Source organism: Garra rufa, chromosome 1 (assembly GCF_049309525.1).
Source record: "Garra rufa chromosome 1, GarRuf1.0, whole genome shotgun sequence".
In the NCBI taxonomy this organism is placed as follows: Eukaryota; Metazoa; Chordata; class Actinopteri; order Cypriniformes; family Cyprinidae; genus Garra; species Garra rufa.
In genome coordinates this window covers 74726510-74744414 of record NC_133361.1, presented here as the reverse complement: position 1 = coordinate 74744414, position 17905 = coordinate 74726510, and positions in this window count along the sequence as shown.

Below are 17905 nucleotides of genomic sequence, written 5' to 3'. Positions count from 1 at the left end.
AATTTTTCTTGTCCACTGTTCATTGGATAATGCCCAAATTTGAGTCACAAAATTCTGTGACAATCCTGAGACAGACAGTGAGTAGGAATTAAATAAGAAAGACTTGCAAATAATTCAATGCCTCTTTATTCTGAACTTGAAATGTTTATACTTTAAGGCCGCTTTTTACTGTATGAACTGTCAGGAACCCTTACAAAACAGATGCCATGCAACAAAACAAAAAACTTTCTAATTTGAAGAGAAGATCTTGAAGAAAACCATTTGTTTAACTGTCTCTTCACCCCATCTGTACTAAAAAAAACAACTCAGAATCTATAACTAAGTAATTGATGCATAATGACATTGGACTATAATGGCAAAGACCCCAAAGGTTGGCTAAGGTAAATAACGTTAAGCTATTATCAGAACTTTTTTTTTTAAACAATTGTTTTATTACAAAACAATATATACCCAGGAACTATTTTTACACAGAAGACAAAAACTTCAGTTTAAGATATCTCATTAAAATGTTACAATATATCAGTGTTGCCAATGTTGGTTGCCTGAGTGAGTAAAAAGCCCAATAAATTAACTCTCCCGGGAGTTTATTTGAGTCCCTACTTAAGAGTGTTAAAATGAACACTGAATCAGTGTTAAAGTTAATGAGATAATTAAGTGATTCATTGAGGGATGATTGACTATTATGAAGACACCTGATGTTAATAAACAGAATCACTAAAAGGAGAGATCTAATTGTTTACGTCACCGTTATAGTGATCAGTGTTTGGATTAACTGTGCTCTTGACCCTTTTTAGAATTAAAGTCAAAGGCACTGTCAAAAGTGAATGTTTTCTCAAGTTTTTGTTCTAATAAAATACTGAATATAAATATTAAACTATTATTCAAGATGTAAAATAAAGTTATTTTGTTTATGCGTACAACAAGAACAATATCTCAGTGGAGTGTGAAAACTATTTTTTCACTTGAATAAAGTTTATTTTATTTGTTTTAATCATAAACTTAGTTTTGCTCAATTTCACAGAAAAAATTAGTAAATATTGTTATTGATTTATGAATCTGTAGACATTTGCACTGGAAAGAAATACAAAAATGCTTTTTTTTTTTTAGCATGATCAGGTAGTCCAGTAAAAGTTATGTCCGTATTCCAGTGTTTCGGGAACATTATTCGCACCTTAAACTTTCTTTGTAAAATTGATGTAGATCAGTACAAATCTATTTTTTGTACACTTTCAGGTGCTGCTATGTCTGCTACATTTAGAGAACCTACTGATAAGTTGTATTCCCTTCAAATGATTCATTAAACTTTCTTTAAAAATTTCTTAAACTTAGCTTCATCAAACATGCAGAAACCATGAAAAAAAAAGCTTTTTCATCACAAGGGCTGCCAGCGGCAGTGAGTATAAAACAAGAGGAATGCAAAGAGATGCAATGCACCTCCACCTCTCTCTAACTTCTGCTACTGCACTTTTTGCATCACCAACACCCACACACCTAACTACTGTCTTTCATGTAATCATGCTCATAAAGAACAGGCTCATAGTTGTCTGATGCAGATACAGCTGCAGACAGGTTGTCCCACACATCCTCTCTTGCGTTTGCTTCTGTGTTTTGGAGTTCAGGTGGGTCATCGGCAGGATCTTCCACAACCTATGGATCAACAATGTTTCGGTTCTGAAGACAGAGATTGTGGAGCACTGCACAGCATACTACAACATCTGGCACAAAGGCAGGGCTCACTTTCAGGGCCTTGAAGAAGACTGAGCTGCATCCAACAAGGTTACGTGCATGAGCATGCTTGACGTTGAAGCGAGCTTATACAAGATTCTGTACAGAATCTCTGTAGGGTGCGATGGGTGCATTTAAACAGGTATAACAATCATCTCCAAGAGTGCATTTCCTGCAGGTGGATACAGGCAGCCATTGTAAGCAAATTGTTCTTCAGCACCCTGGCATCATGTACCAACCCGGGATACCCAACAAAGATGTTGAGGAACGCGTCATTCGCTTCTTCAACTGAAGCTTGCGTCCAAAACATGACTTGTTCACTTCTTGGTGAAGCATGGTTAATACGTAACCTGAGACGTTCCCTTTTGAAGGAATATCGAACTGCATCCTCTAGTCACTATGGGGAATGGTATACCCACACAGCCTTGATGAGGGGAGCACTAAGTAACAACTCCACCAAAGCTAAGGGATTTGCCCCTGGGATGCCAGTGACACTATTCTCTTTCGGCCAAAGGCCTGAACGACACATCCCAAAGAACAGGGGGCTACCATCAGCTCTGGATGAGCTTGATCAAGGAATTGATTCAGCAGATCAAGGAAGGTCAGGAAGGTATCTGCAACAATGCATAAGTGGAGTGGGACCCAAGGTAAAACCCGGGCCTGAAACTAACTAACTAACCATACCATACCGGATTTAGAAAAGTGCACAAGTTGCCTAGTGTGCACACTTTCCATGATGTGGATTTTAGAAAGTGCACAGAGGCTCAGAGTGTGCTGAGTGATAAGGGGAATTATCATTAACACTTGTTTCTTTGAATGAAATATGATGCACCATTACTTTGGAAGAGTTATACTTGATGGCTAGTAGACGGACGGTTTAGCCAGTGCTTTCTGACCTGGGCCTGAGTTAGTCAAGTGCAACTCGAAGACTATGTGCCATATTTCTAGGGAGAAGAGCAGCACCATCCCTGGAGGAATGAAGACCATCTCTTTTCAACAGGTCAAGACTGCCCCAAAAACTCACCCAATTGTCTATGTACAGTACTCCCTGAGCTAGTCGCATCCAAAGCCGTATCTAAGGCCCTCATTCTTACTATCCTCTATCAAAGTTTGGATGCGTGTCTCTAGTTTTGATATCTTCTGTCAGCCCAACTATTTCCCTGCATTTATTACACGTAAATCCCTCACTGCCGACAGATATAGATAGGCTACCCTGCTGAAAAAAACAGCATATGCTGGTTAGGTATGTCTTGGTGCTGGGATGCTGGTTTTAGCTGGTCCTTTGCTGGTTTATGCTGGTCCTTTGCTGGTTAATGCTGGTCCTTTGCTGGTTTTTGCTGGTCCTTTGCTGGTTTTTGCTGGTCTTTTGCTGGTTTATGCTGGTCCTTTGCTGGTTTATGCTGGCCCTTTGCTGGTTTTTGCTGGTCTTTTGCTGGTCCTTTGCTGGTTTATGCTGGCCCTTTGCTGGTTTATGCTGGCCTTTGCTGGTTTTTGCTGGTCTTTTGCTGGTTGATGCTGGTCCTTTGCTGGTTTTTGCTGGTCCTTTGCTGGTTTTTGCTGGTCTTTTGCTGGTCCTTTGCTGGTTTATGCTGGTCCTTTGCTGGTTTATGCTGGTCCTTTGCTGGTTTTTGCTGGTCTTTTGCTGGTCCTTTGCTGGTTTATGCTGGTCCTTTGCTGGTTTATGCTGGCCCTTTGCTGGTTTATGCTGGTCCTTTGCTGGTCTTTTGCTGGTTTATGCTGGTCCTTTGCTGGTTTTGCTGGTCTTTAGCTGGTTTATGCTGGCCCTTTGCTGGTTTTAGCTGGTCCTTTGCTGGTTTATGCTGGTCCTTTGCTGGTTTATGCTGGCCCTTTGCTGGTTTATGCTGGTCCTTTGCTGGTTTATGCTGGCCCTTTGCTGGTTTATGCTGGTCCTTTGCTGGTTTATGCTGGCCCTTTGCTGGTTTATGCTGGCCCTTTGCTGGTTTTTGCTGGCCCTTTGCTGGTTTTTGCTGGTCTTTTGCTGGTCCTTTGCTGGTTGATGCTGGTCCTTTGCTGGTTTATGCTGGTCCTTTGCTGGTTTATGCTGGCCCTTTGCTGGTTTATGCTGGCCCTTTGCTGGTTTATGCTGGCCCTTTTCTGGTTTTTGCTGGTCTTTTGCTGGTTTTTGCTGGTCCTTTGCTGGTTTTTGCTGGTCTTTTGCTGGTCCTTTGCTGGTTTATGCTGGTCCTTTGCTGGTTTTTGCTGGTCCTTTGCTGGTTTTTGCTGGTTTATGCTGGTTCTTGACCAGCAACATGACCAGTATTATCCAGCAAAGCACCAGCATAAACCAGCCAAAACCAGCATCCCAGCACCAAAACATACCTAACCAGCATATTCTGTTTTTTTTTCAGCTGGGTATACATGTGGCAAGTGGTGCAAATAACAATAGCAGGAGAAGAAGCCATTACTCACCGTGATTGTATAACGATTCCAACTTACCACTGTTGTTTGATGAACTTGTGAAGAACAAAAGCAGGGGGAGAAACAACGAAGCGAGAAAGAAAAAAGTAGAATAGAAACGTGAATGAAAAAGTGAATGACAAGCTAGCCGGCTAAAGGAATGCTAAAGCGATACACTCGGGGTTATAGAATAAATCCGACCAATTAGATTAGTCAGGTTGGTTTGATGGACAATATCAGAAATTTAGTTTGAATTAAGCTATGGCTCACGGTGGCTCAGTGGGTAGCACTGTTGCCTCACAGTGAAGGTCCCTGGACCGAGTCCCAGCTGAGCCAGGATGCCTTTCTGTGTGGAGTTTGCATGTTCTCCCTGTGTCTGCCTGGGTTTCCTCCAGGTGCTCTGGTTTCCCCAACAATCCAAAGACATGCAGTATAGGTGAATTAGACTAAATAGGCCGTAGTGAGTGTGTGAGTGAATTACTGAGGGAGTGTCTCAGCACTGGGGTTGCACGAGTTAGTGTACGTTCAGGGCTGGGTTGCGGCAGGAAGGGTATCCGGCGTAAAATGTGTCAAATCAGCTTTAGGTGACAATTATATAGATGTTATATAAACTATTTTTATCCCTTTATTTACTTTATCATTCAATATCCAATCTGCCCCAAACTTCACAGATTTGATTCAACTCCTGACATGAAGACTTCTACATAACAATATTCAGTTGTAGTCATAGCACCATCAGCTGGTAGCAAGATGTTTGTCACATGTAAATGACTTTGACATGCTCCTATTTACCACTTTAAAACCATATTGCCCATCGTTCGCTATTTTCTTAATGCCTATAGCCACAGGTTGGCAGTGAGCCTGGTATGTTGGTTGCATTGCTTTGTCACAAAGACTTTTTTCATATTCATGATATTGTCTTTTCTTTTGTATTGTTGATTTTTTTTTTTTAAGTGTCAAGAGTTATTAAAGTTATTTTTAGGCATAGTGCAGTTTTAAATCCATGTAATATTTAATTCAATATATTTTCCTACGGGACAACTTTTCAAGCTCACAAAAATGTTCTGAAGTGCTTTTTGTTTTGACTGCATGTATTTCTTTGTAACATGTAGGTGAATTATGTACTGGATTAGGACAGACCAATGAATAAAATAATCATAAAAGATGGTCAGACATGTCTCACAAGAGAGAACTTTGTAACCCTAGGACTAAAAATGGAAATAGATTCAGTGATGGGGAACATTTTAATTTTGAATGTAATTTTAAAGTAATTGCACTTTTTATGGAATTGGGATTAAAAGTGTTTCATTTACAGGTGGGAAATGCTTGTTTCAAGCTTATCAAGGAAATAATTTAGCATTATTTAAGAGATTGAAAAAATATATGTTCAATGAGCCTAAAAGAATGCACATCACACCTCTCTTCATCAGTTTGCACTGGCTACCAATATCTGCTCGCATAAAATTCAAGGCATTAATGTTTGCCTACAAAACCACCACTGGCTCTGAACCCTTTTACCTCAATGCATTACTTTACACTCATGTGCGCTTTAGAAGCTTACGTTCTGAAAGTGAACGGCACATTATCATCCCAAAGAGGCACAAAATCAATTTCACTGACTATTCTTAAAAAAAAAAAAAAAAAAAAAACTAATATTGTTACCTAATATGTATTTTTATATCTTCTATCTTTTCTATCCATCTATCTAAAAAACTAACACTAGATTGTTCTTTTCTTTTTTATATTTCATATCTTATCTATATATCTAAAAACACAAAAAACTTCTTCTCTTTCTATTCTATCTGTTTTATTTTTATTTATCATATAATTTGTAAAAACAAACCTTGCGATGTATTCTGCATTAAGATGATCTGGGACTTGTCAAACTTACATAGCATTGCTCTTTTGTTGATTTTGATTGCTTCCAATGTCCTCATTTGGAAGTCGCTTTGGATAAAATTCTTTGCAAAAAAGACTAAATGTAAATGTAAGATGATTACATTGTAGATCATTTGATCATCTTCAAAACAGAGTTGCATCATACAACAAGATAAAAAACACTTCAAGGTCATACAACATGGAAGAAATGCAAAAGAAAATAAAACCTGTCATTACAAATTTAAATAAAATCACACACAAAAAAGATAATAAACAATGGATAAAATAAGAGTTAAAAGAAAGTAGGTGTTAAGAAGTGACTTCAAAGATGAAAGAGTGTTGATGTCATTCTCAGGCATAGTTGAAAAAACCTTAATCAAAATTAATGCAAATTTACAATGCTTGGACTCCCAAAAGAAAGATGCCTTGATTCCCCCCCTCTGGACCCCTGCTGTGTGTAAGTGAATTTTTATTATTTATTCCAATATCACATTTATGGCAAGAGGAAGGATTTATTCTGAAAAAAACCCAAACACATTTAAGTTGAAGGTCCTCTTTCTTTTTAGCCTTTGGTAATCCTGCCTTTGACTAAGATCTTTCATGTAATGGTGAAGACTTGTTGACTCATTTCCAAGAATATTTTCCCTGTAGATTATTAAGCCACTTAAAAGAGAGATTCTGTTCCTGGATTCCGAATATTCAGACAGAGGACAAGGCTTTACACGTGGATCATATCGAAACATCTTAAGGTTGCTAAAGGAAGATTTTTGATGGAATGCGTGTTCCCAAGCCTTGTTCCCAGATAGCACACGTACATCTGCAAGATGTCTTTTAAAGATCATTTGATCTGGAAAGCATCTGCTGTGTACAAGCGTCTGGCCGACGTCTGTAAGATGTCAGTTTTACATCCATTCTAATTTATAAACATCTTAAAGACATCTAATAGACGTCTATTTGAGATCTGATAGCAGACGTCCAATAGACGTATTGCAGATGAGCAAACTACATCTTGCAGATGTCTCGCAGATGTTAATGCAGACGTCAAATAGATGTTGCCGAGATGTGAGTGTGCTATCAGGGTTCAGACAGTTTGAACTATAGCTGTTTGCCAGTCGTGTTCCTAAGACTAACGTGTTCCACAACAGAACTTTTTTGTGTCTTTTCCAGTTTTTATTGCAGTTACTGATGCTATTTTTGTTTTTATCAGGTCTGTTGCACAGCACATTGTCTCGCGACCATTGACTGAATTAAATGGATCCTATTACGCTTTTTCACTTTTTGAATTTTAGCCAGTGTGTGGTGTGTATGTTTGGGCTTAAAAAACATCTACAAAGTTACAAATCTCAAAGTCCACTCCAAAAGGAGTTATTTCGTTTTTTTAAATCCCTTTTTCAAGAACTACAACGAATGGCTCCTTTGGACTACAGAATTTGTTGTCCTGATGCTATGATGTCATCTCCATTAGAATATCATTCAAATAAATCCCACCTAATGAAATTCGAAACGTTGGCGGGTGGGGAGGGACGAGGTGGGTGATTGGCCTAACTTTAGCGATGTAGCATGGACTTCTAGGATGCTTCAGCGAACCGAAAGTCCCATGGCCATAAATTTACTATATATTACAGGTAACTTTAAAGACTGTAGTCGAAAACTATCAGCAGCTTGTTTGCTAACATATTAGCCCCAGTGTTATAAGTTCTGTTGTATTTTTCCTGTATCGGAGTAGGAGAGTTTTACTCTGTGTGTGGGGTGGAGAAGGTGGCAGCAAACACTGCAGCATGATTGAGGGCTACGTTACTCCACCCCGCTCACAGACAGCACTGTACTCCGAGACTAGAGCTGTCCTGGAGAAGCCCAGAACAGTGTGGGACATTTGTTCGGACGCATGGCTTGATGCAGACAATAGACGAGTTTCCATCCAACTTATATGAAGAAGAAGAGATGATGCCAACCCCTCAGAGGACCGCAGATGATGCCAGCCTTGAAACAACATACAGCACTACATAATTTTCCTACAAGTTGATTACAGCACATAATCATTGCAATTAGTGTTCATCATCTGTTTGATTACACAGTTACTGATTTTAATATTTATATCATATGTACATCGACTCAACATACAGTATTCACCACTAATAAGCTACTAAATATATTGTAGTAGCCTAAAACTTTTGTACAGCTGCTCTGCAACAATTTGTATTGTAAAAAGCGCTATACAAATAAACTTGAATTGAATTGAATTGAATTATATGCATTAACGAAAATTCAGGTCAAGAATATACTGCCCTCCAGAGGCAAAACGCAGTAACTACACATTTGGTCAAAATTGAATTAAGGATTAAAATGGACTCAGTGACAACTGTTTTGTCTTGTGACAAAGTCTCCTGGTTCAATTTTGTCCCATTTCAGAGAAACGAGAGTGTCAACATGTTTGACTAGCTGGTGTAAAAACTTTAAAAGCATTGTTCTCAGTTTCAGTGTTGGCATAGTTACTGCACTTTGCCTTTGGAGGGCAGTATGAGCATCTGCGTGTGTTTTTATTAACTGTGTAATGGCAATAAAAATGGACATCAGCCTAATAAAGTAACATGTTCCGACCAATGACTATATATACGTCATGCAGTTATTATCCTCATTAAACCTGTCTAACGTTAACCATCAAGAATGTCAGAAATCACTAAGGGTTTAGCCTTGGACACAAGGCTGTGCAACATGAAGTTTTTTTGTGCAATCTGTTAACAAAAACAACACATTAGTAAATGGTTTTGGTTCTTTTACACTTTTTTTAATTAGAGTGTAATTGTTTTAATGTGTATTGAATATTGGAATTATAGACTGAATTGAAAATGAAGACACTACTAAAATGCTAACCATGAATGTTTCTTCTGTTTTGTAGCTGCTGTCTGATGGCTGAACAAAAATATAATCCAGTATGACAGCATATATATATATATATATATATATATATATATATATATATGCTGCCATATATACATATATATATATATATACACACACACACACACACACACACACACACACACACACACATATAACTATCAATGAATTTATTATTATTTATTGAATGAAAATTACATGAAGGCAAGGAATAAAATGGGCTAAACAGTAATAGTAAAATAAAAAACATAGAACTTTTACTTTAATAAGCTCTAAAACATAGCTCCTATAGACGGTGATTTATTTATTACATTGCCCTGCACCTGACATTTCTAAATACAAAAAGGTGATATTTTAAATCTATTTAAAAATTCTAAATCTGGCTCTAGATTATAGAATGAAAAAAAAATGACTTTTTTTTGCGTGCATTTGTGAATGTTTGTACTGCAGTGTGTAGTATTAAACATCATTAGCAATCACACAATATCCTTACCTTTAATCAGTTTGTACATATCAGCGGAGAGAAAAGGCAGCAATGGTTTGTCAGATTGATATATGGTGAGGAAGGGGTCGATTTCTCTTGCAATGCTGTTGAATGTTCCCACTTTCACTGTAAAGAGAGGATCAGAACAGCGCATCTTCACCTCTTCAAATGACTTTACTTTTGGATTGGGTAGTTCACCTCTCTCTACCATCTCGATAACTGGAATTTAAACAAAATTTATCAGCAATATTCTAATATACAGAGATGGTGAAACAAATTTCCATGACTTTTCCAAAACTTTGTGGGTTAATTTAATTTTCCAAAACTTTTCCAGGTTTTTCATGACCGTACGAACCCTGTGTTTGGCAATGGTCTTGTGGCACATCCCAGTCTTGTGTAGGTCTACAATCTTGTCCCTGACATCTTTGGACAGCTCTTTGGTCTTGGCAATGGTGAAGAGATTGGAATCTGATTGATTGATTGCTTCTGTGGACAGGTGTGTTTTATACAGGTAACAAACTGAGATTTGGGGAACTTGCTCCTTATCTCAGTTTGTGACCTATATAAAAGACACCTGGGAGCCAGTAATCTTGCTGACTGATAGGATCAAATACTTCTTCCACTCATTAAAACTCAAATCAATTTATAACTTTTTTTAAATGCATTTTTTCCCGGTTGATGTTTATGTTTTGGTTTCTCCCTTTGTCTCCCCCTGTTGTTTTGGTTAATTTGGTTTTTCTATGACCATATTTGGACTTGCTTTTATTAATCAGTTAACTTGTCCCACCTGCTAGAGCTCATTTGCTCCCTTTATAAGTTTGTTATTTTCCCATGTTTCACCGTCCGGCAATAATGTTACAATGATGTTAGTATGTTCCTGCATTTACCCTTGTTCCTAGGTTTCCTTTGTTTTTTTCCCTTGTGTTCCAGTATTTTGTTGTCCTCGCTTTGTTTTTTCACAATAGCCTATCTACAGATCATCTGATGATTGGGCGATGCAAATGTTGGGGGTGTAACTATTAACGATCCCGGGGCTAATGCGTAATAGTCTGTGTTATGTTAGGATTGACCTATTTTTCAGTGGTCTTTTGCAAACACCAGATTTATGTAAGGAGGAGGAAACGATGGTGTTTATGACTCACAATATGTCATGTCCATGTACTGAACGGTTATTATTCAACTATGCCAAGGCAAATACAGTTTTCCATTCTATGGCACCCTTAAAGTACTATAGCATTAGAGCATGTATCTTGGATCGTAAATCGTAAAGGGACATTTATTTACAAGGCAGAATTAGAAACTCATGTAATTTGTGCACAAGTTTTATTAACTAAGTACTAACACATAACTAATCTAAACAAACAAACAGACAATCATACATGTGAGATGGGCAAGTGAGAAGCCATTGGAGAAACAAGAAAAATGCAGCTATGGAAAAGAGTCAGTTAACCACCTGAATGAGACCATCAGTGCCATTTTACAAGTGTATACAACCTCTTTCGTTTAGATAAATGTACAATACTTGCATTGCCTTGGTCATTGACTAAGATGCAGTCTTGGATGAAAGTCTTGATGGTTTCAAGGTTTGGACTTGGGATCACCTTTGTTTGAAGAGTGATGAACTCCAAAGCTGCCCCTCTGTGTTTGGGAGTTTATTCTCAGGTGGAAAATGAAGAATGGAGAGAGAGAGAGAGACCCAGTTGAAATTCTGTGATCCTTGGGGAATGGAAAACAAGGTTTCATAACCTGGGTCAAGGGTCCCGGAGAGTTCTATCTCATCTTCTTTGGATCTAAAAGAACCCGAGATTGATTGAGTTCAAGGACTGCCAATCGCAGAAGCGCCGGCTCTGGGACTTAAACAAATTAAATTAAAACAAAATGACACTGACATTTTTTAAATATAGTGCAGTGTGTTTAGCAGTGGGTTAAACTGAGCTGCAGGTGTTGAGTGAATGAGATGCAGGTGTTGGAGCTGAAATACAACACACTACAGTAGTGCAGCTGTTTTGTGGATTCACTACAGCGTTGGTGTCCTGATTGGGATTCGAACCCTGATGTCTACAACAGCAGTGAACAGACTTCATCAAACAACATCAGGCCTCATGAACAAGTACAAAGTGGATTCACATACAGGAGCAATCGTACAAAGTAGAACAAATAAATAAAATTGTCAGTAAAAGAAATATCTATGAACCAATTAGTCAATACCATAATCACATACGGGAGAATGATAAATGTGTAAGTCAACAGCACCAGGAACAAACTGCCCAAAATTAATCTGCGCTTGAGATCCGTCAGTGATATTGAGTGAGAAAGACCTCGCCAAGTGCCAGCAAAACACAGAATGATTATGGGGTAGGGAATTAAACACGCTATAGACAGGTGTAAAGGATTAAAATACATATAAGGGGGGTCTATTTCTGCACAGATCAGAGGCACAAACCAGACGATCACAGAAATAAAACAGGAGAGTTTTAGTGAATGGTGAGATTTGTACCAGATAGGATGAGACACCAGAAGATATCGTTCAAAAGCAACACATGCCATAAAATACAGACCCACAATCAAAGAATAGCGATGTACTTCATACCATTCATATGACCATGACGTTGTGTTTGTTGATATACAAATGACCTGTATGAGATCTGACAGTATTAAATTACTAACAAAAACTGAAGCAGCAGGTCGGGATTTGATGAGGAAACCCAGAGCAATCAGAGTTAAGATCATGACTGGAATCTCAATCACTGAAAGAATCCAGACAAATACACGTCCAGCATACTCTTGTTTACGCATATATTTAATGAATTTCTCAAATTCATCATCTGGTTTAGTTGAGTCGTTGATGCTGATGTTGAGTTCTGCCATCGTTTCACAAATTCCTGAGATGAAGCACTAAATAACAAACAATCATTAGTTTTAATATGCAAGACATGCTTCAATATCTCAATGTAAATAATTCTTATTTGTAAACATTTTTCTTCTGTCTTAATGTTGCCATTCAAATGGGAGATGTGTAATATTACAGGGATAGTTCACCTAAAAATCAATATGTCATCATTTCCTCACTATGTTGTTCCAAACCTGAAAAATATTGTTCATCTTCAGAACACCAGTGAAGATATTTATATCACAACAACTGCTTTTATGCTTCAAAAACGTCATTAAACTAATCCATATAATGTGAGTTGTTTAGTTCAATTTTCTCAGATTTAAATTAGCTTTTATTCGCATATTTACAGTGATGGGCAAATATAACGAATCTCAAACGTGCTTCATAACATGAGAATGAACCTCACTGATTCTCACGAAAGCAAGCGTGCTTGAGCTTCTGTTTGCCGTCACTGATGTGTGCATTAATGTTTATATTTGAATAAAAGCCTAAATTAAACTTGAGATTGAGTCTCTTCAGAAAATCTAGACTAAACTGGCCAGTTCATCTGGCTTTCTTTATGACCATCTTGAAAATGTCAAACTGGTATTTGACTGTCAGTAGAGGGACAGAAATCTCATTTCATTAAAGGAAAACTCCACTTTTTTGGAAATAGGCTCATTCTCCAACTCCCCCCGAGGTAATAAGTTGATTCTTACCCTTTTAAAATCCATTTAGAGTTTCCATATTTGTCCTATTTAAAACGTGACTCTTCTGGAAGTAAGTTTGCTGCCGTAATATGGACGCAGCAGGCGCAGTAATATCACACAGCGCCTGAAATTAGTTCCCAGCAAGGTAACTGCCGATGTGACCGGCTTTTTTAAATTGTGACTGAACTTCAGGCGCTGTATGATATTACTGCTCCTGTTACCTCCATGTTACGGCAGCAAACTTCCTTGACTAGTACACTGGAATGGGAGTTTGGTTCCTGATCTTATCGGCCTAGAAAATCACAGCTTTTCATTTTCCGCCGGTCTTAGTACATGATGAGAAAGAACCTATTTCCAAAAAGTGGAGTGTTCCTTTAAAAACATCCCCATTTCTGTTTTGAACGTGAACCAGTTTTACAGGGTGAGTAAAGCCTCGTTCAGACTGTCAGCCCAAATCCGATTTGAATGCAAATCCAATTGAATTCCGCCTCATCCAAATCATATTTAGGTAGTCTGAACAGCAACGAACTATATGAAATCCGATTTGTTCAAATCCGTTTCGAGCTACATTCGTATGTGGTTTGGAATCCTATTCAAATCGGATTTCTGCTTTTTCACGTTTCATGCCACGGAAAACGTAAACACGTCAGATGTTTTTGTGGAAAACATAACAAACATCTTTGCAGAAACAAGCTTGTGCAAAATCAAGTTGGAAAAGACAATATACGGCTAGTATATGCAGCTCTTTGAGTTTTGAAACCAGCAGAGACGGCAGAATAAAGTCGCACATTCCAGCTTCCTGCATTTGTGCCGCCGCTTTAGAAGACGAAATATAATCAAACGCGACGGCAACGTTGTCATATCGTAAGACAGCTTCTATATTGCAAACTGTAATGCTGTTATTGTTGTTTTTGGTGTCGGCATAACAACACAATGGCATTGCCATAGAAACCAACGCACATTACGTGAAACGAAAGAGCGCTTATGGACACACAAATCGGATTAGAACAGTTACGATGTGACTGTATGGAACAGTCAGTTATTCAAATCCGATTCCATCTAGATATGGACAAAAAAAAAAACGGATTTGGGCTGACAGTCTGAACGAGGCTTAAAAGATGACAGAATTTTCAGTTTTATGTGAACTATCGCTGTAAAACGCTTAAAATACAGTATACTTCAAAATACATATTCATTAAACCAGGGCTCCTCAAATCTGGAGAGCCGATCCGCTGCGCTGAGTTTAGCTCCAACCCTGATCAAACTCGCCTACCTTTGGTTCTCTAATAATCTTGGAGACATTGATCAGCATGCACTACAGCTAGTGATATATTGCTTAAATAAAATATTTCAGTAAACAAGCAATAAATACTGAACAACTTACATTGACAAAAGAACTGGTTTCATTTTCCACAGGGAAGTCAAAGGAGAACTTTCACCGTCACATTTTCCACTTCCATGTAGTTGGTCTGATGGAAAACTGTTTAGATACAAACAAATGTGAATAAACTTTAATTCATTTAGTTGGTCAGTTTAACATTTCTATTTAAATAGTGAGATCTTACTGTCATGTAAGGACCGAGATGATTGGGGAAGTTGGTGTTTATTGAGCAACAGTTGAAACATAGGCTGAAATAAGACCAGAGGAGTGAGTAGAACACAACAACATTAATGACAAACTAAATAAACAGACTTTTCTTGTAGGAATCCACTGAAGCAGATGAGTACAGGTCTAACTCAGACTAGACCAGAGTTTAGCTCCAACTCGAATTAAACACTCAAAGATTCAATCACTCAATGTTTTATAAATGATATGTAATGAATGTTAAACTTATTAAAGATGAAATATTGTGGTGAAAAACTACCAAAGTACACAAAAAATGCTTTCTAGTTTTCATTTCCTTGGTCAGTGCTTTGTGAACTATTTCTTTTGGGAAACATACGTAAATCTGTAGTCCTTCCATTCAGCGCTGATAGTAAAAGTGAAATGGCACACACTTTTAATTGAAGGAAACGTGTTTGATAAGCTCAAACTATCATTGAAACCAGCCATTGACAGTTGAAATAAAAAAATATAGTTAACACTATGAACTTGTCCAAGACAGATTTTATGATCACCTAATTATTAAACACAACACACACATGGCTCTGACAAGGACCTGAAAGAAAACCCCCAGAGCTACATTAAACAATGTACAAGACGATATAAGACAACAGATGATCTTACCTGGATCAGACGCTGGCTTGAAGATGTTCACGAGTAGATGATGGTGAGCTGACGGACGTGCTTTTATAGTCTGAATTCACTCCGGAAATGGAGAGTGACTCTGTCAGATAATGAGCAAATGAACAAAGATGCTCTTAACATAATAATTGCTTAATGCACATGCAGCCACAACTTGAAAATGTAAAACCATTACATTGGTGATGTAAAACCAGTACAGAATCAGGTATGTTTACACATATGAGTTTGTTTTCACGACAGAAGCTATATAATATTATTATTCTATAACATCTTGTCTATCATTTCTAAAACTATTTTGGCAAAATTCACTTGTTTAGTGCAGAAAAAGGGACAATTTCACCATGTGTTGGTCTATAAGTAGAGTTGTGTGTTCCACAGTTATTGTCAAGTGTTCATCAGATGGACTGCTTGAGAAAGAAACTGTTCCTGTCCAGATATTGGATAAGGCTCATTTTAGAAGAAGCTGGTGATCAAAAACATCAGATATAGTCAACAAATTGAAATTAGGCATCAAGACCTGCAGGACAAATGTAACCACATCCACTGAGTATCAGAACTGGTCTGGTTTCTGTCATTAGAAACCTCTTCCTCTGTTGTGTGGGTGTTTTTCCATCAGGACATTGTCAGAAGATTGCTATTTCAAAGCTTAATAGATTCAGCTGTGGTCGCATATTTCCTGATTTCTCATCATAAATGTATTATGCATTAAACTACCAACCTTTGTCCAACTGAATGGATCTGGGCCCGTATTCAAAAAACATTTTATCTTACCACTAAGAGTTCTCCTAAATGGCAGTAAAAGTTTTTGGCTAAGAGTTTTCTCTTAAAACCTATTAACAAAGCTGCTGAGACAAACTTTTACTAAGGAATAGAGAGAAGTCTTAAGCTAATAGTAAGGGGCGGGGTTGACCTCGTTACTATGGATGATATCAGCATGCTCACTAACCATGCAGTGATTGGCTGATAGGGGAGGAGTCTCTGTCAGACATTTGTTCATAGAAATATTGTTGTAAATATTGCCATATTCAATTAAAGTTTTAAAAAGTTTGTAAAAATGTTGCCACATTCAAATAAAGAATTTAAAATACAGGGCAAGTGTCACTTATTAAACAAGTGTTCAAATGATTGACTTAGGTCGCTTTGAGCGGAGTTACGCTATATATTGATGCACTAACCGCTAGGCTATCGGTGCCGACGTAAAAGGCTTTTTTTCTATTCATGATAGAATAATCATGGCTGATAGCGAGATACGCAAACGTAAAACAAAACCAAACTGGACGCAAGAACAGCTGTTACTTCTTGCCCAACGTAGGATATAATCAAATGAAAATTTGGAGCTGGGATAACCTCCAAGACTAAAAAAAGTCTTGGAGGTTATCCCAGCAGATCGCCAGCAACAGCAATATTAGGAAGGTAAGGATTTGATCTTGTGATTTAAGCTGATTTATACTCGACGCGTTCTTGTGCACCGCAAGCCTGTGCTGTCTGTGCGCACACATCCCCAAATTCTGGGCCCCTGTTCCTAAAATATCTTAAGGATAAAAGTAGATTTAGGAGAAAATCTTAAAAGTAATGCTTAAAACAATCCTAAATTTAGGACTCCTAATTTTTGCTCTAAGAGTATTTCACAAAGCGTTTTAGCACTAAAATTACCTCCTAAATCTGCGAAATGTTAGGAGAAGTAAGACTCCTAAGTCACTAAGATCAAGTCCTAAAACTATCCTAAAATGGCTGTTGCCGGCTGTCTGCCTCGGAACAGAAACATTTTATTAGAAGCATTTGATGATAATAAGCTTTTCAGAAGATGTGGTCTTAATCGCAAAGGTATTATGACTGTTGCAGAATTGCGACAAATAGAAACAACCCAATAACGCCACAGATCAAGGTTTTAACAATCCTTGAATGGCAGCTCCTTATGAATGCAATAAATATTTTAATGAGGCTAAGGATTTCAATCTGCAATAGCATAACAGGGTAACATGAAAACATTATCGGCAACTAATGTTAGTTAGTCCGTTTAGCTGTAGCAGTTGTTTGTCACTTAAATTCTGCAATCTTTACTTTGCAAAGAATACCAGCGCTTTTCACAGTCATCTTTGCTTCTGGACAAGAGTGGGAAAGCTGCATTTATTTGCACACATATATTTTCCCACACATCTTTTTTAGTTTTTGAGATTATCCCAACTCCAAATTGTCCCTTATATCCTTGTTTTCATTAACAAATTGGGCAAGAAGTAAGAGTTGTTCTTGCGTCTAGTTTGGTTTTCTTTTACGTTTACATGCCTTACTATATCTCCTATGATTATTCTACTGTTAATTAAAAGGCTGTTTATATGCATAACCGCTAACTGTATAGGAGGAGTGCACATGAGGCTGAAGATACACGTTTAATTAGTGACACTTAGCTTGCATTTTAAAATCTTTAGTTGAATATGGCAACATTTTTATTTTAAAACCTTTATTTAAATATGATATAATAGTGCACCTTACAATATTTCTATGAATAAATCTCTGACAGAGACTCCTCCTCTATCAGCCAATCATTGTGTGCATAGTTAATGAGCATGCTGACATCATCCATAGTAACGAGGTCAACTCCGCCCTTACTCTTAGCCTAAGACTTCTCTCTATTCCTTAGTAAAAGTTTGTCTCAGCAGCTTTGCGAATAGGTTTTA